This window comes from Gossypium hirsutum, chromosome A05 (assembly GCF_007990345.1).
Source record: "Gossypium hirsutum isolate 1008001.06 chromosome A05, Gossypium_hirsutum_v2.1, whole genome shotgun sequence".
NCBI classification, from domain to species: domain Eukaryota; kingdom Viridiplantae; phylum Streptophyta; class Magnoliopsida; order Malvales; family Malvaceae; genus Gossypium; species Gossypium hirsutum.
Window position 1 is genome coordinate 87,418,407 of NC_053428.1, and position 26,101 is coordinate 87,444,507.

Sequence of the window (26,101 nt, forward strand, 5' to 3'; positions counted from 1 at the left end):
ATTCAATCATTCACATTCATTATTATGTAGTGTGATTGAACCAACTTTTGATTTTTTTTAAAAAAAATGGGGTATTTTAAGGGATATGCCAAGTTATAGTTTTGAAAAGAAAACGATAATCGTTGTTGCTACAACGGCGGTACACAATTTTATCTGAAAACATGTCGGTCGAAATGATACAAATTTTATGGAATACGAAAATATTAATAGAGCATATGAGAATATTATTGATCCAGAAGATGTGCATGATGGAGAAAGTGATGATGATGGTGGTGAATCAAGCAATTCAAGTGGTTTTGAAATGGAATTAACATGAGATGTTATAGCTTCTAGTTTCATGAATTCACTTTAAATTGTAAATGCTAATGTAATTTTTTTAATATTTATATTTAGTATATAAATATTAAATATAAATATTACCCCTTCTTCAAACTTTAATCCAAAGACATGTAATATTTTAATTTGTTAGGTTTATGTTTTCTATGTTATGTTAATATTTAATATGAGTTATATATTCAAATTACATTTTAGAATAAAATAATACAAATGTGTTAAAATCATTAATTAAAAATATTTAATGGTTATATTTAAATATTTAAAATTTTATATATTCTAATTAAATTTTATAAATAATTAATATTAATTGCTTAAAAATATTTAAAATTTATATTTCATATATTTAAATATTACAAATAAGTTATAATAAATTATTTTTTATATTCCTACTAAAATATCATAATATTAACTAATTTGAACATTATCTAAATGCATATTTGTTACTTTATAATATCATGTCTAAAATAGACATTTTATTTCTCAAAAGTACTTTTTAACACTAATACATAACCTCCACCAAATAAAGAAAAAACATATCCTCCCATTCTTGCCCTTCATTACTCTTCCTCAGCAAACACCTTAAGCCACCACACACTAGCCTTGTCTCTTCGTTCTTGTTAAACTATTCTCATCACATGATAGAGTTTTTGATTTTGAGCTTTGAATCAGTTATAAAATTTTTGAGCAAGAAAAATAAAACAATGACAAGGGAGATGAGGAAATCATTCAAGGATTCTCTCAGGGCTCTTAAAGTTGATATTCATTTTGCCAATACCTTGTAATTTCTTATTTCTTTTTCTCATCCTTAATTTTCTGTAGATGAGCATGACCAGTACTGATTCATCATGATTTTCTTTTCTTTCTTTTTTTTTTCTGTAGATAGCTAGGATTTCAATTTCAAGTTTGGACTTGTTGGGATTTTATCTACAAAAACTAAATTTTTTTCTATTCGTTAATTGCTTCATTACTCTGCTGCTTGAATTTTCTTGTTTGCATATTTGTTAGAAGGTAAATTGTTTGATCACTTGCCTCAATAAAAAATGAACATTGTTTAATTAGGTAACTTTTATATTCCTGTTAAACCTAAGTTTTTTTTAATTAATCTCAATTTTCTAAATTTGGGATATTTGGTCTTTGAGTTTCTGGTTAAGTCACACCTTCTCTTTTGAATGAATTATTTAAGTTCAAATGGAAAATATATGTTTTAGTTTCTTGTTTGTGTTGTTTATGTGATCCTTTGGGACCATCCCTCCCCTTCATTTGTTTCAGATTTCCCATGAGAAAATTATCCTAGGCCTTTAGGAGTAGAGAGTTGAGAACACCTACAGTCAGTGTTTAAAGAGTTGAAAAAGTGAGAGAAGGTTCAAAAACCGTACTCACGCATTGCTCAGCGGCCAATGTACCCCTCTCTTTCTCTCTCTCCATTACCCCCTTCTCTACGGTTCCCAGATGTGTTGACAAAAGTACTCCATCACTTAGATTTCTCCATTCCTTCTTCACATCATTTTCTTTTCTGTTTCTTTGGGTAAAACTCAAAAAAAGAAAAGTTCTTTCCTGGTCTACAATGGTGGTTTATGCTAAGGCACTATTGGAGTTCTTGACTTTTCTCAGTTTATAGCTTCTTTGATACTAGCAGGTCATGTTTCAATCCATTCTTGTTTCTAAAGCTGAGCTTTAGTTTTCTTTCTAAACAAGTTGCATTTGTTGTTAACTTGTTTTCACTTCTTTTTCTTTATTGTAAAAGATGCCATTTTGGGTTATTTATTATGTTTTTTCCCCTTTCGGTCTGTGTAAGAGTTGAATCCTGAAAAATGGATTTTGAGTTTTGAAGTAGAAAATTTGGACATGATTTGCATTTATATAAAGATGTAGTCTTGTAAAGTTTATCCATTGTTTTATTTTTGATTGTAATTAGCATTAGAATGTTTTAGCTACCTTCACTTTGTACCAACTTATGTAGCTTAGATCGTTTATGGGTACTTTATTTCTGTTTATTTATAAATTAATTTTTAGACAAGACCATGTTCAATTCAACATATATTGAATTTTTAGATTTAGCTTAATGGATACCTAGAGCTTTGTGTGAATAATTAATGGCTAAATGGCTATTGCTTCAACTAGATATTTTTGGCTTTCATTGAATTTTTTTTTTGAGTAAAAATGATATTGCAATTTGATTCCTATAGTATACTGTCGATTTATAGATTTTCATGTAAGGGTAGTCAATAAGTCCATTAAAGCTTTTTAAGATCAAGTGTTGTTGATGATATAATATGATATCCGATAAGATGTTACATACTATTTTCTTATATGTGTAATGCAGGACTTATATTCTATGTACCAAAACTATTATGGCTTCCTTTATTTTGATTGTAAACTTATATTTTGGGGTTAGTCACTTCGATTGAAGTGTGTGATATTATGTTTTTATATATTTGAACTATTCTTTGTTCAATGCTATATTTTCTGTTGAACTATTCTTCCAATCGAATTATTGAAACCACAATATCTCACTGCTTTTGTTCAATACATCATTATCATTATTAGTTGGGTTATTCATAAGCAGGCTTCTTTTTTTTTTTAATTGAATCTTGCAAATGTTACAATGAAATTATTATTAAGGAATTGTTATTGATTTATCTTGTATTTTTTTTCAATGTTAAAAGCTTACACCATGTTTAATAATTTAAACCAACTAGTTGTATTAATTGAATTATTGAACCACAATATTAGAAACTTACACCAGGTTTAATGTTTCCTATGTAACGCCCTGAATTTGGGCCTAGAAGTTTTAGTCTTGAGTATAGGAACAGTTAGGAGGCTGCACATAAATATTTAGTTGTGCAAGAAAGTGACATAAATATATGTTTGGATTAGTGGTTGTGTGCTCTGGAAGAGTCTAGGAACTCATGGGTTCAAGCCTGGGCTTCCACAAAAAAAATTGCTTTTTAAGGATAAAACTCATATCTTTGGCTAGTAGGGTTATAAGTTTATTTTGGTAAAAACATAACAGAAAGGGCCTGTCAGTCTAGTGGATATTAGTGGTCTGAGGTTCGAATCCCTGCTTGTGCAAATGGAGATTATTTTTACTAGTGTTCATGGGAGGAAGTTGTGTTTGACTGAAACACCAAGGAGTTTGAATGGGGTTGTTGTTGGCCGAATTTGGGGAGTGAAAAGGGGGATTTTCTGTTGTTGAGGTTTGTGAGCAAAAGGGTTTTTAGGAGGAAATTGGGGAATTCAAATTTGGTGGAAGATTATGTCGAATTTGAACTGTGGCACTCTAGACTTTCGGCTTTGGCAAGTTGAAGTACTCATTTTTCGGGTTTGTGAGCATTTTTGGCTCTTTTTCTTTTGTTCTCTAAAAACCGATTAGTGTTATGGTGTGTGGGGTTAGTTTTCTTCTTTGCATTTTTTGGTTTAACTGATTACTCCTTCTTTTCTTGAGGCCGAACATAGCAAAAGACCAGTCGGGTATTTTTTTCCTCCTGCTTGCTTTTCGGTGTTGTTTCCTCTTTCGACCATTTCTCTACTGTTAGCTGATTCTTTCTCAGCTTCTATACTACTGAATGTGCTCATTCTTGTGACCCTAACCGAATACCACTGTTCCCCTCTCAATTGAATCTGTGCCGTCATTATCATCCTCTTTTGTGCAGCAGCCAAACATTCATTTCTCCTCTCCCTCTGCTCCTTCGACTTTTATAGAGTGTCCCTATTGAATTGTTTAACCGATTACCTTCTTCTCATTCCCTCTTCTGCTTTCGACTTTTCTCTTAAAGGGGGGAAACGTGCTAGTGTTCCTCTGTTCCTTGGCCAAATATTTGGTCTAGCTATCCTCCCACTTCTATCGACTTTCCTCCTCCTAGCAGTTGGTTCTGCCCAACGCGAGTTGCTTCTGGTTGATAGGTATTTTGCATCCAATCGTATGGAACTCAGTTTATCTATGGATTTGTAAGGCTACATCGATTGAAGCAGTGGAAGTGTGAATCATTCCAGGATCATTCATACCAGGAATCTAAACAAGTGTGTAAACACTGCCCAACTATAGATCGACAAAAGCCGAAAAACACGACTATTGACACTACACGAGCGAGCGCACGCTTGTGTGGTAATTCAAATGCGTAAAACATAGGCGTTTGATCGTAGAGGCCATCATGAACTTTTTCATGAGCTTAGGCCGTTTTGGGCCATGTTGGACCGAAATGGGTCGTGTGGGCCCCACGAGCTCGTAGGCCACACATGGGTAAACCACACAGACATGTAGAGATTATTGGGCCAGGTTGTGTAGCTTACACAACCAAGGCTGTTTTTGGGCTTTGTGGGCCACACGGGCGTGTGGGCCCATATGGGCCGCATTATGGGCTTTGGGCCCATTTTCACTGTTTGAGTGTCAAGGTTGCACGGGTCGTCCGAGACGACTGTGGACCTATTGTTAGGTCAGTGAGTATACCTAAACCCCAATTCAATGAAATGACCGCTATACCTTTATGAGGTAAATGACTGATATACCCCTATGTGATGTATGACTATTTGAGCATGCCATCTTTACTGTATATATATTTATATTATGTTGCATTGCTTAGGGTGAGATATATGATATTGGAAGAAGTGTACTGAAAGGTTATAAGCCTATTACTAGCAGCTCTGTTGCAAATACTGTTTTAGTGTCGCAACCGATGCTACTTGGTGTGTAGGGATGGGTGGGTCGATTTAATCCGCACATGGGGTGTAGGGTTGGTACAGAAATGGTGTGTAGAGGCTGGATTGGGTAGGATTTTCTGATTGCAGACTGTACTAATTCTGTTGTGGGCTTATGCCCCACTGATACTGTTATTGTATTGGGCTAAGGCCTAACTGATACTGGACTATTTCTGATACGGGCTTAGGCCAAGACTGTATTTGCCTATTGTATGACTGACTGTTTGTTTAATAAGGTATTACATACTAAGTTTTCATAAAATCATCCTTCTGTTTATCTGTGCAGGTAATCCTTAGGTGGGTCGGTGCTGCAAGAGACTCGAAGGTGGCCACACAATAGCTTATGCTCTCATGTTTGTCTTTTAATTTATAAGTAGTTTAATTTGGGTATTTTTGTGTAATAAGGCCTCTCTGGAATTTATTTTTAATTTGGGGATTTATATTTGTTGGATTTATATCTGTTAGCAGTAGGACATTGGTTTTCAAAAGATAAATGCTTTTCAAAACACCTCGTATACGCGACATATTTTAAAAGCATCCGCAACAAGCATGGTTTTAAAGTGTAATAACAATCTAATATGATTAACATTTTGCTAAGATGACTAGAGTTTTTAACAATGAACGAGGTATCTTAAATATTATTTTAGAATTCAAAGAGGTTTTTATTTAGAATGTATTTTTCAACGAAATTATGTTTTTCGAAAATACACTTCAATGTGACATCGCTAGATTCGGTCATAACGTCCAGGCCGGGTTTGGGGTGTTACATCCTATACTATTAACTATTGTGAAATCTTAGCTTTTCCCTATTATCATATACAAATATATATTTAACACAAATATGTTCTTATATATTTGAAATATCATACATCATTTATATATTTCAACTGCATTGCTTAGAGCAGGAGACAAACTTGTTATGTGAATGTATGTTTGGTTAGGTTGGCAACTAGAACCATTGTAAGAGTTGTAAGAGAATATAAAATGAGAAATGACTCTCTTTAGTTGATTGAATTCTCTACTTTTTTCCATTTTTTATATTCTATTGTAGAACATTTTCATGAAATTCAAACCTTATAGGCTTAATTGGAAGGTGAAAAATATGATTTCAAAATTATTGCATTGGTGCACTTGTTTCCACATATGTTTTTGTTCTTGTTCTTGCTATAGTTTGTATGTTGATGTAATTTCTATAGGAGTTATATTGTTCTGGTCATGATACTCTTAACTTTAATTTGGACACCTAAGATATATGCTTTAATAATTGCCAGTGATATTGTCCTAGCTACTCGTAAGGTTTATACTAATGTTTTATTGAAAATAATGGTATATTTATTTCTTTTCTTATTGTTGATTATTCTTTTAAATTATCATTAAAAAAACCATTTTACCATGTCCTATTGTCATTTTTCAAACATGGTTTTTAAGTTGTCCTGGATGATTGGTTGTTTTTATAACTTGTATTGAAAATGTTTTACTCATCAAATCCAAGTGAATACTAAATGGAATTCTTGAGTGTGTGCCATGTAGCATTGATTTTATTAGACCGTAAGTTGCAATAGCATTTGTTGAAATTAAATTAATTTGAATATTCCATGGAACTTTGTTTTGTTGCTTACAGATTAGTGCTTTCCAACAAGCTGGTTTGGTATGATTTGGAAAATCAGACCATTGGATGGACTGAGTACAATTGTAAGTATTATTTTACTTTTCCTTTCACGATTGCTTTATAAATTTTGTACTAATTGGTATAAGTCTTAGTGTACTATTATTGTTTCTTTTGTTTTATAAGAGGTGTTATCTCTCTACAATTGCCTTAGCTAGAAAATTTATCTTATCAACAGAGTTTGTAACACCCCAAACCCGGCCCAGACGTTACGACCGAATCTGGCGTGTCACATTGAAGCGTTCCTAGAGAAAGTCATGTTTTATCTAAAATTTTTCTTAGTGTTCAAAGGATATCTTCGTTGTAGATTAAAGTGAATGAAAGCTGTGCACTAGGTAGGATGCCAAAAAAGAGGAGGTGAGTCTATTAGACTGCTTAAGTACCGAGCTCTCCACGGATCCAATCCTAGACATGCACACCACCATTGCCACACTTTAACCGAGTGAATGTTCATGGAAAACCAATTCGTTTAAAACCATTTGAAGAGGTTATTAATTTTGAAAACGTTTACGTTGCAGAAGCTTTGCTTTGTTATCATGATATTTTGAAATCAAGTAACCTCTTTAAAACGCGCCCTAAAGCTAGTCAATTTCATGCGATTAAAACAATATCATAACTAAGCTAACAAAACATACTAAAAACAATTAAAAATAATTAAAGCGGCCTTGTTACAACTCGAAATATAACTGAAAAATAATTTAAAGGAATACTAATTTAATTAAAAACCATCTGTGTTGTCCACGTGGTCACCTTGAATCCTACCAGCCCCAAGTCCCCAGTTTAAGGCTCACCTGCGAAGATGGGAAAAGGGGGGTGAGTTTGGAAAACTCAGTGTGTAAAATAAACCCAACTAGAGCCTAAATCGGTTCAAGCTTTACTCGGCCTAAGCCCTATCCAGAAATAGTATTATCTAGGCCTTAGCCCTGTTCAGAAATCAGTGTGGCCCTTAAGCCCATTACAGTAACAGAACATATATTATGCATGTATGCAGAAACCCAACCCATGTCCAGCCGTATACACCCCCGTACCAACCTTACACCATGTAAGGAGACAACTCGACCCACCCATCCGCTACACGCCACAGAATTTGCAGCATGGCTGCCAGAATAGATATTGTGACAGAGTCACCAAATACAGATATTGTGGCACAGCCACTAGAACAGATATTCGTGGCATAGCCACCAGAAACAGATATTTATGGCATAGCCACCAGAACACTTCCTCCATCAATATAACCCATATCCCATGCAACAGATATACATGTCTTGGCATACAACAAACAGAATCAGAATATCATGCATTTTAATCAAAATTAACCCTAGGGGTATAATGGTCATTTTGCACCTAGGGGTATAATGGTAATTTTCATACTTAGGGGTATTTTATTAAATTTATTATTTTAGGGTTTCCATGCATATTACAGCCATTAACGTATTAACATAAAAACTTACCAAGCGCTTTTACTGAATTGGGCCCATTGGCCCATTAACCCAATTTCGGCCCATCGAAGCCCAAATTCACCAAGGTGCACGAAATTACGCACTTTGCAATCTTACCGTTGAAGTTACCAAAATTATCAATACAAACAATCCCACGAGCGCTCGCACGCTCGCAAGTTCTTGAAATACCGACTTTTTGGCATTTTGGCTCTTCGACTTTTGCCGGTCTAGTCTACTAGTGGGTGTCGTTTACACACCTGATCTATAACGATACGTTGGCAAGATCCACACACGAGTTGCCTACAATCGAGGTACTAAAACGTCAGACTGCATATCAAAACGAATTATGAACTAACCTCCTTACCATATTTGGCCAACATTGCCTTAGTCCCTAAAGTTCTTACCTTTCTGCCGAAATATGGACTAGATCTAGATGTCCAACCGAGTTAGCCTTCAAGCCCATCGCTGTACGCCCCCTTGTCCACTCTAGCACATACAAAACCAAAAGAAAGAGGCAAAAATGCCCTTAGTCCCAACGTTAGCCACCCTTAAGGGGTTTCGGCTTTTACCTTAAATCATGAGTAACTAGCGAAAGTGGTTCGAATACTTACCAATCATTGTTCTACCCAAAAGAGTGTTCCTATCTATGATATTAATCCCGATCTACCGTAGTTAGAAGAAACAGGTTCAAGTAGCCAAAGATTCGGCTTCTTAAACCACAAGTATGAAGGTTTCGGCTTTTTAAAGAAAAAAGGAAATGGGTTCGGCTATAGCAAGATTCGGCCTTCTAGATGTGAGGGAAACAAATGAAGAGAAAAAGAAGAGAAATATGAAAGATTTAGGTTCGACCAAGGGGTAATCGGCAGCAGGTACTTGGTTTTGAGAGGAAATAGGGATAAAGAAGATGAGAGTCGACAAGAAAAGAAAAGTGAAAAGAAGAGGGGAAAAGATGAGAGAATTCGGTTCTTGAAGAAGAGAAGTCAGCACAGGTTTAGGTGTAGGTTTCATCTTCTAGCAAAAGAAAGAAAAAGAGAAAACCCAGTCCCGAAAATACAAAAAGAATTCGGCAGCCACAAGTCCAAATGCCGAAATTCCCCACCCTTGGCCGACCAACTCTTGCTCCTCAAGAGTCTAACATTCGACCAACACCAAGCTCCCTGATCAGGCTCCTAAATTTCCTCCCTTGTCTCTTCCTTACCCAACCCCTGATCAGCTCAAACTCTTCCACCGATTAGCAGTATCCTTATCCACCCCTTGCACTGCTTCAGCATGCTGCCACGAGAGTCCAGTACTTCAGACTCCAACTCCTGACGAGCAGCAAAAACCCAAACCTTCTGTGCGCGAGGTGAGGCTCGAACCCCAGTTCTCCGTCCCCCCTGGCTCGTTTGCCCGTGCTGCTGGCCACTGCACCACGCTTCTTTCTTTGCTAACATAGGGTTACAATTGATCTTAATCTATTCCTGTTGAATCCTCGGTTACTTGCGAAATGAGAAGGAAATTTCACCTGCTATACATCTCGAACCTGCGACCTTCTAAACACACATACGCTATTTACCACTGCACCAAAGTTCCTTTCAAGACATAATCTTCTCACAATTAACTTATAACCCTTACCTGCTTCAGTTCTGGCCCGCTTTTAAAAATAAAACAGAATTTGCCCGCGCAAGGACTCAAACCTGCGCCCTCTTCGCGTGCCCAGCACGCTGCTGCCACTACGCCATGAGCACTCCTTGTGTTGGGTTATGCTCGCAACTCCTCTTATCCCCTATTTTAACCACAACCTGAATACTAAAAAAAACAACCATTTGCGCGCGCCGTGCATTGAACCCAGGCACCTCCCACGCCCTTCTAACGTGCTTAGCCACTGGGCCAGGTGCTTGTTTGCGCTAAAACTCAGCCCAAACTACTAATAGGGCCTGCTACTCAGATTCCCTTAAAAGGCAAAATTTAAGAATTTTGCTAAAGCTATGGGCCGAGCCTCGGACTTTTCCCACACCATAAACCCTTCGCAATTTATTTAATTACTAAACTAAACATACAAAATAATAGTTATAATAATAATAACATCCAAATTATTCGGGTATTCTTCTACCCAAACACAGACTCAAGGCCCAATACTTCCAAGCCCAAAAATCAGGGCGTTACAGAGTTGATCCTCGAAGCTTCCCCAAAGTTGATCTAAGTAACACTATTTACTGATTCTTGCTGCTTTATATAGTATGATGTCTTTCTAAATTTATGGATTTAATATCTCAAATCATTGGCATTATAAAATATTCGGTACCTTGAATTTGGCAAACTGGAAACTGTCATTTTATGAAGTGCTGGATGAGTTTATGAAGTCTTGTTAGAATACTCAGTTCTCTATTAGCTTGTAATGTTTCATTTTATTCATTTACAATGCATAAGTGATTTCCTTTTGGATTCTTTTTTTAATTTGAGCTTTCCTTTTTTTTTTGGTAAGTTTAATTTTTAATTTTTGGCTTTTTGTTGATCGTGAAATCATTACAAACATTTATATAGGGTTACACATTGCTCAATGCTAATTAGATTGCTGTAGTTTTTAGTTGAACTTTTTTAACTTGGTGTGCATATAAGTTCATGAGCATCACAACTGATCATACAACTCTTATTTGCTCTATTTCAACTATTGTCAAACTAAGACTCGAAAATAGCAACTTGGTTTGTTTAATTGAAGCATAGTTTAGTTTAGTTTTGTAAGTAAACATTGATATATTTGAAGCATATATGTAGGCTTCATATATATTTTTGGTGTAAATTTGACATTGGTAGGTTGTGGAGGTAGCTGGTGAGCCCTAGGGCATGGTTGACTGATATGTGCCAATAAAGATATGAAGTTAGAGAAAAGAAGAGTTCTAAGAAGGTAACATATGATTTGGTTTCTCTTCTTTTACATTTCCTACAATGTAATAATTTTTCTTTTTGCTAATTATTCATGTTTCTGATGTGGGGTTTTGGCATGATGTAGAGACCAAGAGGATTGAAGGTCATGGGGAGTATGGAAAGTGATTCAGATTGAAGATACATCAATGGTAGCAGCAGAGCGCTTTTGCTTTTTTGATGTGGGGTTTTTGTTAATGTGTTGGGGAAAAAATATAGAGAAGTTAAAATAGGGCCTGCTTGCTGGGGTTTGTTTGGTGTATAAATGTTTGATATTTTATATATATAATAAGAATAATTACTATTTTTGGATTAATATTTGTAATTTTGGCTACTACGATCCTATGAGATTATGTTTTGTCCATATTAGGCATGCAGTGAGATGAGGCACTAGATTTGGTAAAAGAAATTATGTCAAATTTGATGGCTGGAATCACCCATATGACAAAAGTTAAGTGTGTGTGGGATGAGAGGGTAGCATTTTTCAAGGACTGATTTGCGTAAATTATTTATTAGCATTTGTTTATTAAATTGTATTTAATAATAATTATATTAAAATATGATTAAATTATTATTTATTATTATTATATTTAATAATACTCCTATTAAAATTTAATAACAATAAAGATAATCATCTACCTAAATTTTTTTTGCTAAGGGTATTTTGGTAATTTAAGCATTTCCCTTATGCTATTACAATATCTATTCTATTCAACCAAATATAAGAATACTATTACAACTCTATTTCATTCCATTCAACCAAACAACAGAATTACTGATTACAGCTCTATTACATTACAACTCTATTCCATTACATTCTTATTCCATTCCCTCAACCAAACGTGGTGTTAAATCTTAAACCAAACTTTTTAAAAGTACTTCTCAAAAACACTTTTCCAGAGTACTTTTTAAAAGAACTTTTCAAAAGTAATGCTAAACTAGCCCTAAATAGTTCGGGTTTGAAACCATAGGAGTGGTTTGGCAATTAACCCAACATTTGGGTCGAAGTTGAGGGGAAATAATAAAGAAAATGGTGGTGAAGATGGGGTGATTCAAACCTGGGCGTATAAGGGAGGTGTTAGGCATGTTAACCATTGGGTTTCTGCCCATAACTTACTAAGTTTTTACTCTAAATTATATATATTATAATGTGATTTTCATCCCGGGTTGTTGAAAATAAAAAGAAAAGAAATGAGAGAGGAGTGGATAAAACCTAGGACCCTTAAAAAGTATGATAATTACTTAAATATCAAACTAAGGTCATTTCTTAATTATTTATTTAATCTAACTCTATATATTTTGGATTGTTATATAATTGACCTGTACATTACACGGATATACAAAGAAATATTTTAAAAACCACAATATTTCGGTCAAAATGCCTAGTTTCTTTAAAGTCTCTTTTGGGAAATTCTTTAAAGTCTTTTAATATATTTATTTAAATCTTTCTTTTTATAATTTAGTCTATATCAGCCCATGCATTGGATTATTTGTCTAAATGAAAAAGATTGGTGAAATATTGGTATGAAACTAATTAGTTTTACGTGCTTTATTATTTCATGTTACAATATCATAAAACTCGAATAAGTTTGATATCTATATCTATATCATATTACTGAGGATGTCATCATATTTAATAAATGATTTTTTCTACATAAAAAAAGTAATTTATCGAAAAAATGATCAACAGAAAAAATAAAATACAACAAATACAAGTTGTAGGTTTAAAACTAAATGAATCCCTCCTTACGTAATTTACGAAAGAATAGGTAAAGTTTTAAAAGTTGTAGAATTTAAAGATGAAAGCAAATAGCATATGTATATAATATAGGTTTTTATGAGAAACAAAATGCGATTACTTGTTATGGGTGCTTATTTTTGTAAGAAGAAATTTGAAGTCCACGTTCTTCATTGCTTAACTGACGAAATCATGGAAAGCAAAGTTAACGTGACTCATGTCCCAAAGACCAAGTAAAGCGTACCATAAAATAAGGCCAACTCTTGTTCAAGGGGAATTTGTTTTCTTGACTAGCTTCATGACCGCAATAGGGAATGCTTCCACGACGGGGTCGAGGTTACCCGGGTGCTTCGCGTGATCTAGGGGCTTTGTGAGAGTGATGAAGAGGCCCTATGAGTGGTTTAAACACTCCTTCAATTCCTCATATTCCTCTCACTTCTTGAAGCTTCTAAGGAAAAAACTCCGAAGTAAGTTGAAGGAGAAGTTGCGACTACTCTAGATAGGGGAGAGTGTTAGTTTAAACTGATTAAACCAATTAAATTGACAAATTCAGTGTTGATTTAATTAGTTTTTACAGTTGAAGTTCAATTTTATTGGGTATTTAAGCTGATTTTAGATTTTTAAATTGTCAAATCGATCCAATAAAGAGAACTTATTTTATTCTTAGGGTAAACTATAAAAATAGTCAGTTTTGTTTGCTTCAGATTACATTTTAGTTACTTATGTTTGAAATATTACGTTTTAATCACTTATGTTATTATTTTGTTACGAAGTGATCACTCTTCCGTTAAGTTCTGTTATCTCCCTAACAGTAATCCTATGTGGCAGTCCAACTAGATTTTAAGTGCCAACTTGGATTTCCTAATGGGATGAGAATAGATTTTTAATTAAATAAATTTAATTAATTAAAAATTTTGAACCCTAAATATTAGTTAAAAAAAAACCATTCATCTCCTCTATTTTTTTTTTAGCTTTCTTTTTCATTTGACTAAAAAAAACTATTATAATCAGAATTTTTTATTCACATACAAAAACAAAACAGGATTCAATGGAGGGTTCAGGTAAAAATAAGGCAAAGAGCAATAGTATTAACTATAAAAATTCAAAAACATACTTGATGATGTCTCCAGAACAGCTCTCTGTGATTGATACAATTGAAGCAAGGAACTTGATGTTTGACCTGATGCTTGAAGTCTCTGTTGCATATTTTGTTGTACTTGATTGGGCTGCTTTTGCAAACCCAACTGTTACTGCAACTGAGTAGGCTGTGATTGCATCTGAGACATCAGTTGCTGCTATTGTTGTGGCTGCTGGGATGTCTGCCCTCGTATTCATTAATAAGAAAGATTTTCATTTTCTGAATAAAGTATACAACCTGAATCCATTCTCTATCAACAACAACGATGGTACAAATGATAGAGTGATAGATTACGAGTTTCCATACAAGATTTTGCACATACAAAAAAAGCAAAATAAGGGAAATAATTCCATCTAAAATGAAATTAATCAAAGAAAGTCAAAAAAGATGCAGAATAGATGATTGAGAATGTAAATTTTTTTATATTAGTTCCATATCAACACAAAATCAGTAGTAAGAAAGAAAAATATGGAATACCCACAAAGGGGTTGTGAACAAACAAGCCGATTTAGATTAGAAAAAGTCAGATTGAGAAACCAATTATTCAAGAACGTGAAGAAGGCATAAATTTGTCTTAGAACAAACAAACAAACAAACAAAAATTGGATTGAACAAACAAACCACTTGATTTTAAATCTTAGAACGGAAATTTATCAGTAAAGAAGACATATCTGGACCCTCCATTGAATCCTGTTTTGTTTTTGTACGTGAATAAAAAATTCTGATGATAATAACTTTTTTTAGTCAAATGAAAAAGAAAGGTAAAAAAAAAATAGAGGAGATGAACAGTTTTTTTAATTAATATTTAGGGTTTAAAATTTTTAATTAATTAAATTTATTTAATTAAAAATCTATTCTCATCCCATTTGGAAATCCAAGTTGGCAATTAAAATCTAGTTGGACTGCCAAGTAGGGGTACCGTTAGGGAGATAATGGAACTTAACCGAAGAGTGATAACAAAATAATAACATAAGTGACTAAAACATAACATTTCAAACATAAGTGACTAAAATGTACCCTGGGTCAAACAAAAGTGACTATTTTTATAGTTTACCCTTATTATTATTATTATTTAAAATATATTTAAATTTTATAATATATAATAAATATATTTTATTAAAATCTAATGATCCAACCCAACAACTAAAAAAGCCATTAAATAACTAGCTCAAATATCAAAATATTCAATTAACTAAAACCACATTAAAAATAAAAATTAAATTTAAAACTCTTGTCGTTCCTTTCTTCAACAATCCTAAAAAAAAAAAATCCCTAAACTAAACAAGAGCCCCTTCTTTATTTCTTCTACCCAATGCCGCTCTTTCCTGTTCGCCTCTTCATTTCTTCTAAACCCTAAACCTCTAATGCTAATTGATTTTATATCTTTTTTTTTATAGTCGGTCAGGAATTTTTCTCTATATGTAAATCTAAGGTTTGAGTTTAATAGATTTTTTTTTGTTCTATAATGAGAAATTCCATACATGTTCTATGTATTTTTAGATTTTAATATTTCACTCTCCCAAGGTTCCGGGTTGTTTTGTTGTTCATTTCATTTCCAGTGTAACCTTCAATATATTTTTTCTTACTTATATTTGCATCTGTTTCATAATATGCTTGCAACTGGAATGAGTTTGATGATATATTTTTTCTCAATTAATTTAATTTGTTTTGCATTATGTTGTTAGACATTTTCTTTCTGTTGGGCTTTTTATTTGTATGAGTTCTTGGCTATAGGAAAATATTATACAGTTGAAAAAATCGATTTAGAAACAATGTCATTGGGCACGAGGAAAGTTTAAAAATTTTCTTAGAAATCAAGTCGTTGTGTTATACTTAATTGAAATATACATGTACTTTGTACAAGATGGTAAAGTCAATACTAATTTTCTAGCAAATTTTTTTTTTTTGATATTCTTGAATCATGAGTTACCTTGAGTTTAGGTTCAAGTAACATGAACCAAATCATAGAAGGAAAACTTTAACCTTTCTTTCAAAAGAAAAGTTATTTTTTTAATTGAAAATTATACGTTATTTTCAGGAAATAAATTTTCAAATCATAGAATGAAAACTTTAATTTTACTTTTAGCAAAAAAAATTATTTTTTCTTTAACCGAAAACTAAACATTATTTTCAGAAAATAAATTTTTACTATTTTTTTGTCAGAATAACGATATATGAGAAGTATGTGTAAATTACTTAACACATAGTTCCTACTTATATAGAAATAGTACCAGAGTTCTGTTCAAATAAAATTTGACTAAATAATAGTATTTTAATAAAAAATATAGTACTCTAAGTAGGATTAGAGTATTAGGGGCGGCAACACACTCTTATGGAATATTAGAGTTGTTGTCCTATCATGTTACATTGCTCTATTGGGCCTCTTCAAGTAATGAGTTCAATTATGTGTTTATTAGACTTTTTATCCGTCACTTTATAATTTATCCAACCATATTTTTTTATTTCCCAAATATTATTTATTTAATAAATTAATTTAATTAACTAAATTAAATTATCAATTAAATTATTTTCTTAACTCACTTTTAATTTCGTTAAAATCATGACAATTTTACCATAATAGAAGCTATAAGGAAAATATATTTAATTGTCTTATTCAAAAAAATCACAATGACTAGTTAATTTAATTCATTTATTTGAACTTCAATTATTTAATAACAATTTTGTAACACCCCTCACTGTATTCAACGCCGGAATAGGGTTACGAAGTATTACCGGACTTACGAAACCATTAAACAACCATTTAGAATACATAACATCATTTCATACATTCACCATTCAAGCTCAATCAATTTGTCCCTAAATAAGCCTACGAGGCCCTAAACATACTTTGGGAGTGGTTCGAGACTAAACCGAAAACTTAAGAAATATTCACGAATTTAGAAAATTTTTCTCAAAATAGAGGACTCACACCTGTGTGGCCAAGCCATGTGTCTCACACGGCCACAAGACACGCCGGTGTCACAGGCCGTGTGGACATTTGAAATGGGAGCACATGGCTATGTCCCAACCCGTGTCCTACCCCGTGTAACACTCTGATTTGGGTCACGCAGCCAACACACACGGTCGTGTGCCCTAAAAATGGCCACACACTCCTGTATGCCAAGCCGTGTGCTAGGCCATGCCAAACCTGTAGGGTATACTGACTTATACCACAAGGCCAAGTCACACGCCCGTGTGTGAGGCCGTGTGGAGCATACTGACTTGATTTAAATTTCAACACCAGGGGATACATGGCCGTGTACTTGACCGTTTGTCACACACGGTTGAGAGACACGCCCGTGTCTCTGTTAGTGTGGACAAAAATAGGCTATTTACCAAGTCAAAATTGCCACCCAAATTTGCATATACCTACACAACCAAAATGGCACCAATTCAAAGCCTAAATAAACATCCAATTTAGCCACAATCAAGACTAATTCATACCATATCCAATACCAATATTCCAACATGCTTATAACTTCAAATTTTACTCTATCAAAACATACCAAAATACATATACAAATCCACTAGTTAAACCTTTAATTAACATGCATCATTTTTGCACCAATTCACAAGCATGTTACCAATTCCACAAACCTCATAATACAAGTCATTCTCACATCCATTCATGAACTCAACTATCAACCATATATGCACATATATGCACATAATCAATTACACCAAATTAAGCCAAGTCTCATGGCTATATATACATACCAAAACATGATTATTCACAAGCCATTTCAAATGTCAAAACTCGCTCCAAAATACATATAAAAAACAACCATAATCCTATACATGCCATATGACCAATCCACGAGATCAAAAGTACCAAAGTGATGGTTGGATAATGTGATGTAGTCTTCAACGATCCCCGAATCTGTGCTATCTTGAAATCACTATAAAACACGAGAAAATAAACAAAGTAAGCTATAAAGCTTAGTAAGCTCGTACGAAATATACTCAAAAAATCATAATACACAAATTATCAATTTGAACTATATAACATATAATTCATGATAACAACAAACCTTCCATATGCTTAATCATATGCTTATATGCAAAATCATTACTTCTTCTATTTGAATCTCATACTTTACATGTACATACCTGTACAATTTCGTAACGAACTTATACCTTTTCGGAATACTGTCGAATACTCGATATCTCGCACACTAAGTGCCAATACATAGCCGAAGCTATTATAATCTCGCACATTAAGTGCCTTACATAGCCGAAGCTATCTCGGTCTCGCACACTAAGTGTCATACATAGTCGAATTGTCGTCAAATATAACTGTAGTTTTTTATACACAATTTATGTAATATCAAGGCGTTTAAAGCATAATTATAACAATGCTTATTACATATGAACTTACCTCAAGTTGCTCGGATGGAAATTATCGATTATTCGTCCCCTTTTCTTTTTCCCCGATTTAATTTCGATCTCGGCTTATTTTGATCTAAATATTATCAAATTTAGCACATTCAACATTTGGTATATTCAATTTAGCCTATAATTTACAAGTTGGAAAAGTTACACATTTGCCCCTAATGTTTCACATTTTCACAATTTAGTCCTTATCACATAAAATTGCAAATTCATTCAATTTAGTACAAATCCATGCTTAACCATATTTAATACATGTTACTAGCAGCCCATATTTTTAATTTATTCACACTTTTAACAACCACAGTTCACATTTTCTCAATTTAATCCCCTTTTTTGACATTTTTGTCAAAAATCACTTTACAAAAGCTATTAATCTAACATTAAACCTTCCAAATTTATCATAAATCATCAAATTACTCAAGCATTAAACAATGGTAACATGATAAATCTTTAACAGTTTCAAAATTTAGGGTACGAGCTAGCTAGAATACGAAGCAACGATATCAAAAACATAGAAATCATTAAAAACCGAGTCAAAATACATACCTAATTGAAGAATTTAGGGCTGCCGAATATTGAACACCAAACTAGCTTCTTCTTCTTTTAATTTTCGTTGGATGAAGATGATAATGAAGCTTTAATTTGGTTATTTATTTATTTATTTTAAGTTAAATTACCAAATTACAAATATAACCTTAATAAATAACCATTTAAATCATCCATTCTATGCCCATAAATGCCCACTTATACATTTAATGGCATAATTACAACATAAGGACCTTTAATTTAAGGTTTTATAGCTATTAGATACTTTTAGCTAATAGAACTCCACTTTTACACTTTACGCGATTTAGTCCTTTTTTAACAAATTGACTAACCAAACGATAAAATTTCTTAACGAAATTTTCATACAAACATAATATCATTCTGTAAACATTAAAATAATACTAAAATAATTATTTTGACTTCGGATTTGTGGTTCCGAAACCACTATTCCGATTTGACTAAAAACGAGCTGTTACAAATTTGATTAAATAATAATTCAAAAAGCTTAAATTAACTCTCAAGTCATCTTTTCTATTTAGCAAGAAAACCTATTCATTACGGACAACGATACAAGCGATCTATTTCTCTACTTCTTCGTTTTCATTCATTTATTATTATTGGTTCTACATGTAATTCATTTCTGGTTATCTTGAGCTAGCAGAGGGGCTGATTGGACATATATAATTAGGGCTCAAATAACTTGTGATTAAGTTCTGGCTTTTTTGTTGGATCTAGTGTCTTTAGTGTAATATTTTCGTCAATGTATACTTTTATTTTTTGAACAAGTTGGTTTAATATAATATCCATTGATTACATTAATATTCTTTGTAGATTGTCCTCAATGATTTTTGCACATAAAACAAAATAGAAGCAAATATTGGTTCACTTGTTATCTAACACTTAACTAATTATAAGTTGTATTATGTGGTCGAATCGTAATACAAAAAGAAGATTTGTATTAGTAGATAATCCAAACATGTCCTTAGTCTAATCAGAATGGAGAAAACTGATTGAAAGACTAATATGTTGTCTATCAGGTTCAATTGGGGAGATGTTTTGTCTTAAGAATCGAAGCGAATGACTCCCAAAAGATAGAAACATAGATGTGACTGATTAAACTATCAGTACATCAAACATGACCCAAGTAAAACAGATTCTAGATTTGTTTATGGATTTATTCACTTCTAACGTTTATAGTGTAACATACCTTAATCTTAAGTGGATGATGACTATGTATGCGTGACTTGTATACTTTGATGTAAGTAAAAACTTGAGTTCAAATAGATAAGGAAATGAAAGCTAGAGTATTAGGTATTGACCGCCTTCAGACATACTAACGTCCAAAGTGTGAATACTACAACTAAAGATATAGATTTGAGGCGGTGTTCGCAAGTATACGGGTTAGGTTGTAACATAGTTACAATGAAGTATGTAAGTACTCTAAAGATTGTATCTAAGGGATTGCATTTGGGGAAGATTGTCATCAAACCAATAATGAGAAATAATTACTAATCTTTTTGAGTCACAAATTAGTAGTGTTAATATGAAAGCAAGATGATAATAATATTAATAATTAAATAAGTTGAATTGAACCTAAATCTACTCCTAAGTTCTTGTATCGGCTTCTCCTATCTCTTGTTTCGACTATGCAAGTTCCTTTACCCTAGATCCAATTGTTTTACTTGATTAATTATTGATGTAGGGTTCTAATCAATCAACTAGTTGTTACCCTATTAGGATTTCTTGATCTTCTTCTAAACTAACGAGTCGATAAGAACTATATATCTCTCGACGTCATAGTCTAGATTGGTTCAAGGTTAAGGTATTTAGGGATATGCCATACCAATTTTGGGTTAATTCCCACCTAAATGACTTTTTAGGGTTGTCAAGCCTAGGGTTTAAGTTTTTTCTTTCCTAAATAGCTTATTCACTAATAAACTCTATCTTTCAATCAATAAGATTAGAACGATTGAAACCATGCGAGATATGTATGAAGCATAAATTGATTCTAATCTTTACACAAAAAATTCAATTAAATAATGTTAAAAAGAGATATAAAGAATAGAATAAAGGAAAAGAGATACTCATTGATTTATCGATGAAAGCGTGGCTCCAGAGCAATTTCCACTCTCGAGAGTCTCATTTCTGAATAGGATCTTCCAATTACAAGAATAGAAAATACCTTAAGTAAAAACTAAGAATGAAATAAAAACCCTAAGTATAATTTTTGTCTCCCTAAAATTATGTGTTTAAACTGATTACAATGGCCTTTATATAGGATAAACTAGAATTATTAAAGTGTTTGAATTGTCCTTGAAGTCTTTAAAGTTCAATTAGGAAAAATACACCTAATTTCCCTCCAAAATATAATTATCACATGGAAGACTTTTTAGGATGTGTAGGGGCTATGTTGCAACACAGGCATGCAATGTTGCAACATAAGACAGGGGGTATATCAGGACATAAGAGGGCCATGCTGCGACATCAGTGTCAGTTTTACTCCAGAACTTGTTTATGGCTTTTGTCTTCGATGTTGAGACATCAGTGTCTTGATGTCACGACATAGGCATCAGTTTCAGCCCGAATATGCATCTTTATCTCTTGAATTGACTTATAAGACCATGTAACCTTATTTAGATATATAAAATGTAATAAAAACTACATAGAAAGCATAAATGACTGTTTTAAGTATGAAAACCTAAATATATACTAAGATTCTTTGATTTAGCAATTAAACAAGCTAAAGTTATGTGTAAAAAGGATGTAAATAATAGTGGAATTCATGCCAGATCAGGTATATGACTTCTGCGGCATGTAACATCATTCCATAATAGTGGAATTCATAGCCAAAGTAATGGGTAAATGATATGTTCTCATCAACTTTACATGATAGATGAAAAGTAAAAGTGGTCACGGGTCATTTGTCCTTGTGATAAATAACTTGATTACTATTTGATAGTAATTGACTTTTCATGAAGGAAGATGTAATGGTTATAATGAGATAAAATAGGATCATATTGGGAGAACGAATTTATCCCAAAGAGATTAATGATATCCTATGATGGTAACAAACTTATGACAAGGTCATTGGGCGAGTCCTTATCAAGTAGTTTTTGTAATGGTATATAATTAGAGAGAGCTTAGTCACAATACTATAATGGAGCAAATTCTTGACTAAATAAGTTTATAATTAAGAGGTAAAAAGTTGGAACTTAATTATAAATTATTTGATTGCTAATTATATATGTCCAATCCGTCATTCCGCTAGCTAGTTGAAACAAAAAATGAATTGTATGTAGAACCAAATGGATAGAAATGGATAGAAATGATGAAGTAAGAAAAATGAATCTCATGCACAAATGAATATGTTTTCTCGCTAAGTACAAAATTGACTTGAAAATTAATTTAAGGTTTTTTGAATTATTATTTAATTAATTATAATTAAATAATTGAAGTTTGAAAATGGAATTAAAATTGGATTGTGAAAATTATTTAATTGAAAAATTAAATTTAGTTAATTAAATTAATTGAATAAATAATATTTAATTTTTGAAATAGAAAATAAGTATTAGATTGGACTAAATTATAAAATGCTCGGTTAAAAGTCCAATAAGTACATAGAATTGAACCCACTACATGAGAGGCATAAAATTTCCCTTATACAACATTAGGGGCAACAATCCTAATAATGTTTACAAGGGTGTGCTGCCCCTCTTACTCTAGTTAGAGTAAGAGTGCATTTTCTATTAAATAAATATTATTTATCAAGAGCTTGTTCAATTATGATTCTTGTATCTAAAAGCACACTTAATTTATTATAAAGTTATTGTTATTCTGCCATAAAGTAGTGAAATTTTATTAACTAAGAATAAGTTCTTCTTTTTTGGAATTACAATATTTACCGATTTTTATATAGAGAAATTACTTTCTCACTGAAAGTAATTAATCTATTTTTTTATGATTTGGTTCGTGTTGCTTGAGCCCTCACTTGACGCAATTCAAGGTATAAGGATAATAGAGAAGGCCATTTGGTTGAAAGCTAAGATTAGTTCGAATCTGTCTTACATAAAGCACAAATATTATTCAACTTTATAGCTACAAATATCACAAAATGGCTTGGTTTTTGAAAAATTTTAAATCTTCCTCTGTAACTGTAAAACCATTTTCTTAATTGATTTTTTTCAACATTTTCGCCTATTAATTACCATATTATTTAGTCATGAAGTCATTCCACTGAAGTATCATAATTTAGCTGTCCCTTATTTTATACCATTATGAACGCTACTTATCAAGTGCTCATTCAATGACATTGTCATAAGTGTGTTACTCTCATAGGATATCTTTAATATCTTTAGGATAAATCTGTTCGTCCAATATGATATTATTTTTTTTCTCATGGTAATGATTACACCTTCTTTCATGAAAAGTCAATTACTATCAAATAGCAATTAAATAATTTATCACAAAGACAAATGACCCGTGGTCATGTTTACTTTTCATCTATCATGTTATACCAATGAGAGAAAATCATATACCCTTTATTGGGCTATGAGTTCCACTGTTGTGGAATGATGCTACATACTCTAGAAGTCTTGTATCCAACATACCAACTTTCAGTTCCTTATCAATTTTAACTCACTTTTATTTATATCAAAGTATAAGAGTCACGAATACATAGTCCATCACCCACTCAGGATTAATGTATGTCACACTATGATCGTCATAAGTGAATAAATCTATAATCGAATTTAGGATCTATTTTACTTGGGTCCAGTCAGTCACATGTATGTCTCTATCTTATGAGAGTCATTCGCTACAATACCCATGACAAGGTATCTCCTCAATTTGGACTTGATAGACAAAATATTAGTCTTTTAATTGATTTGCTCAATTTCGATTAGACTAAGGACATGTTTTGGTTAACTACTAATATAAGTTGTCTTTCCATATTACAATTCAACCACGTAATACCACTTAATATTAGTTAAACATTATATACACAATGACCCAATATTTGCTTTCATTTCAATTTTAGTGCAAAAACCTTTGAGGATAATATACAAAGATATTAATGAAACAAATGGATATTTTATTAAACCAATTTGTTAAAAAAAAGAAAAAGAAAATACAAGAACATATAGACATAAATACTACACTAAGGGCATTAGGTTACATATAAGTCACGAATACATATTCCATCATCCATTTAGGATTAAGGTATGTCACACTATGATGGTCACAAGTGAATAAATCCATAATCAGATTTAGGATCTATTTTCCTTTGGTCATGTTTGATGTACTGTAAGTCCAGTCAATCACATGTATGTCTCTATCTTCTAGGAGTCATTCGCTCCGATACCTATGATAAGGTATCTCCTCAATTGGACTTGATAGGTATCATATTAGTCTTTTACTTGATTTGCTCAATTTTGATTAAACTAAGGATGTGTTTAGATTAACTACTAATATAGGTTATCTTTCTAAATTATGATTTGACCATGTAATACCACTTAATATTATTTAAACATTAGATACACAGTGAGCCAATACAAAACCTTTGAGGATAATATATGAAGATTTAATGAAACTAATGATTATTTTATTAAACTAATTTTTTTTGGAAAAAATACAAGTACATATAGACGATAATACTACACTAAGGGCATTAGATCCTAACACATACAACTGTGGATAAAGCCTGTTTGTTACATTTGTTATATAATTTTGTGATTAAAGTATTGCATTGGATTGTAAATTCTTTTTAAATTTGCTTTAATTTGAAATGTCATTATGTTTTTTTAATTTACTTAATTACTTTAGTATAATGCTTTATTCACCAAAAAATTCAATTAAGTCAGTTAATCGATCAAACCGACCAACCTAAAGTCGATTTAGTTAAGTCAGTTATCTAGTTGTAGTTCGACCTAATAGATTTGAGTAGATTTTTGTCAATTAATTCATTTAATAAAAAAATGATTGAATCGACTGAAAAAATTTAATGCACTCCCTTAACTCTATGAGTGAACATGCTAGACACTAAAGGGGTTGTGGAAGGACCGTAAGAGGGCTTGTAGGTTCCTCGAACTCCTTAGAATATTTGGTGGAAGGATTAGTGGTTTCACAAATATCTAAGGGAAAGAAACCCAAAAAATGCGAGAGAGATAGGCGAGGATGTAGGGTATAGATTTCTTGAACTCCTCTTGATTTTAGAGAGTTGTAACTCTAAGGTTTGATGAAGAGTGGACCATAAAGACCCTAAGAAGGCAACATGTTAGGCAATCTAAGGGGGATATGTAAGGATTTTAAGGGGGCTTGTAGACTCCTCTGACTCTTTTAAGATGAATGGACCTAAACTCCTTGGCTCAAGCTTTTGAGGTAGAGAGAAACTATGGGTGGAAAATTGCGCTATTGGTATCTAAGCTTGATTTTAAGCATTGGAGGTCCTTAGGGCTTAGAAAGGTTTGATCCCAAGGTTATTAGTAATATATGGGCGCTTTAAAGTTTTTAGACTCTTCCTAGAGAACAAGGGTGTTGTGGATATGATTTCGAGGCTATTTGGGCATGTGGTGTTGGAGGTTGAAAGACTTGATCTGTGGTTTGTATGCAGTTACAATGGCTTATAGACTCTTCAAACTCAATAAACCCATAAGAGGGAAATTAGGGTCAATGTGTGCAAGAGGTTTTAGATTTTACCTTTGGGGTACACTACAAAGCTTAAGTTCGATATGTGACCAAATTGAAGAATTTTTATAGAAAAACGAGTAGATAAATAAACCCTGTGATTGGATCACTTATGCAGTATTTACAAATGGCAAGTGAGCTTGCTATTTAATGGTATTGGTGGCAAATTCGGTGTTAGGTGGTGTACCTCTAGCACGAGACTTTCTTTCATGGACTTCACAAGATGTCCTCTAGGCTTATACTCTCTAACACTCAATCCCTCATCAGTTTGAAATGTATAAATATTCTCGAGGTTTATGGGGTTGGTTTAGTCTTCATTTCCTTAAAGCATGGTAACTTGTTTTCTATTTGCAGGTAACATCGGGACTAACTTGGTAAATGTCCTCATCTTTAATGAATTATCTTGTACGTCTTCTACATTCCTCCTTTTGTGGCTTTTTGAAAGTCGAGGTGTGTCTAAGGTATCTTTTGTTGGGAGTACCAATCCTTTTAGTTGGGGATCTTTTTCTTTGCTTTAAGGCTTCATTTCTTTATTTTTTTGTCATTAATTTGACCTTCATTTGTTTGTT

General features: G+C 32.7%; 1 long non-coding RNA gene across 2 annotated transcripts; it reads left to right on the forward strand.

Moving 5' to 3' along the window:
- The first annotated feature begins 843 nt into the window (after positions 1 to 843).
- On the forward strand, positions 844 to 11,310 carry LOC107931371 (uncharacterized). 2 transcript variants are annotated; one of them, XR_001693219.2, is made up of 5 exons: positions 844 to 1,114; positions 5,318 to 5,356; positions 6,653 to 6,723; positions 10,930 to 11,020; positions 11,126 to 11,310. It is a non-coding gene; the product is annotated as an uncharacterized lncRNA (long non-coding RNA). The 2 variants fall into 2 exon arrangements; XR_005926778.1 differs by lacking the exons at positions 10,930 to 11,020; positions 11,126 to 11,310 and adding an exon at positions 6,876 to 7,108.
- The last annotated feature ends 14,791 nt before the right edge of the window (positions 11,311 to 26,101 follow it).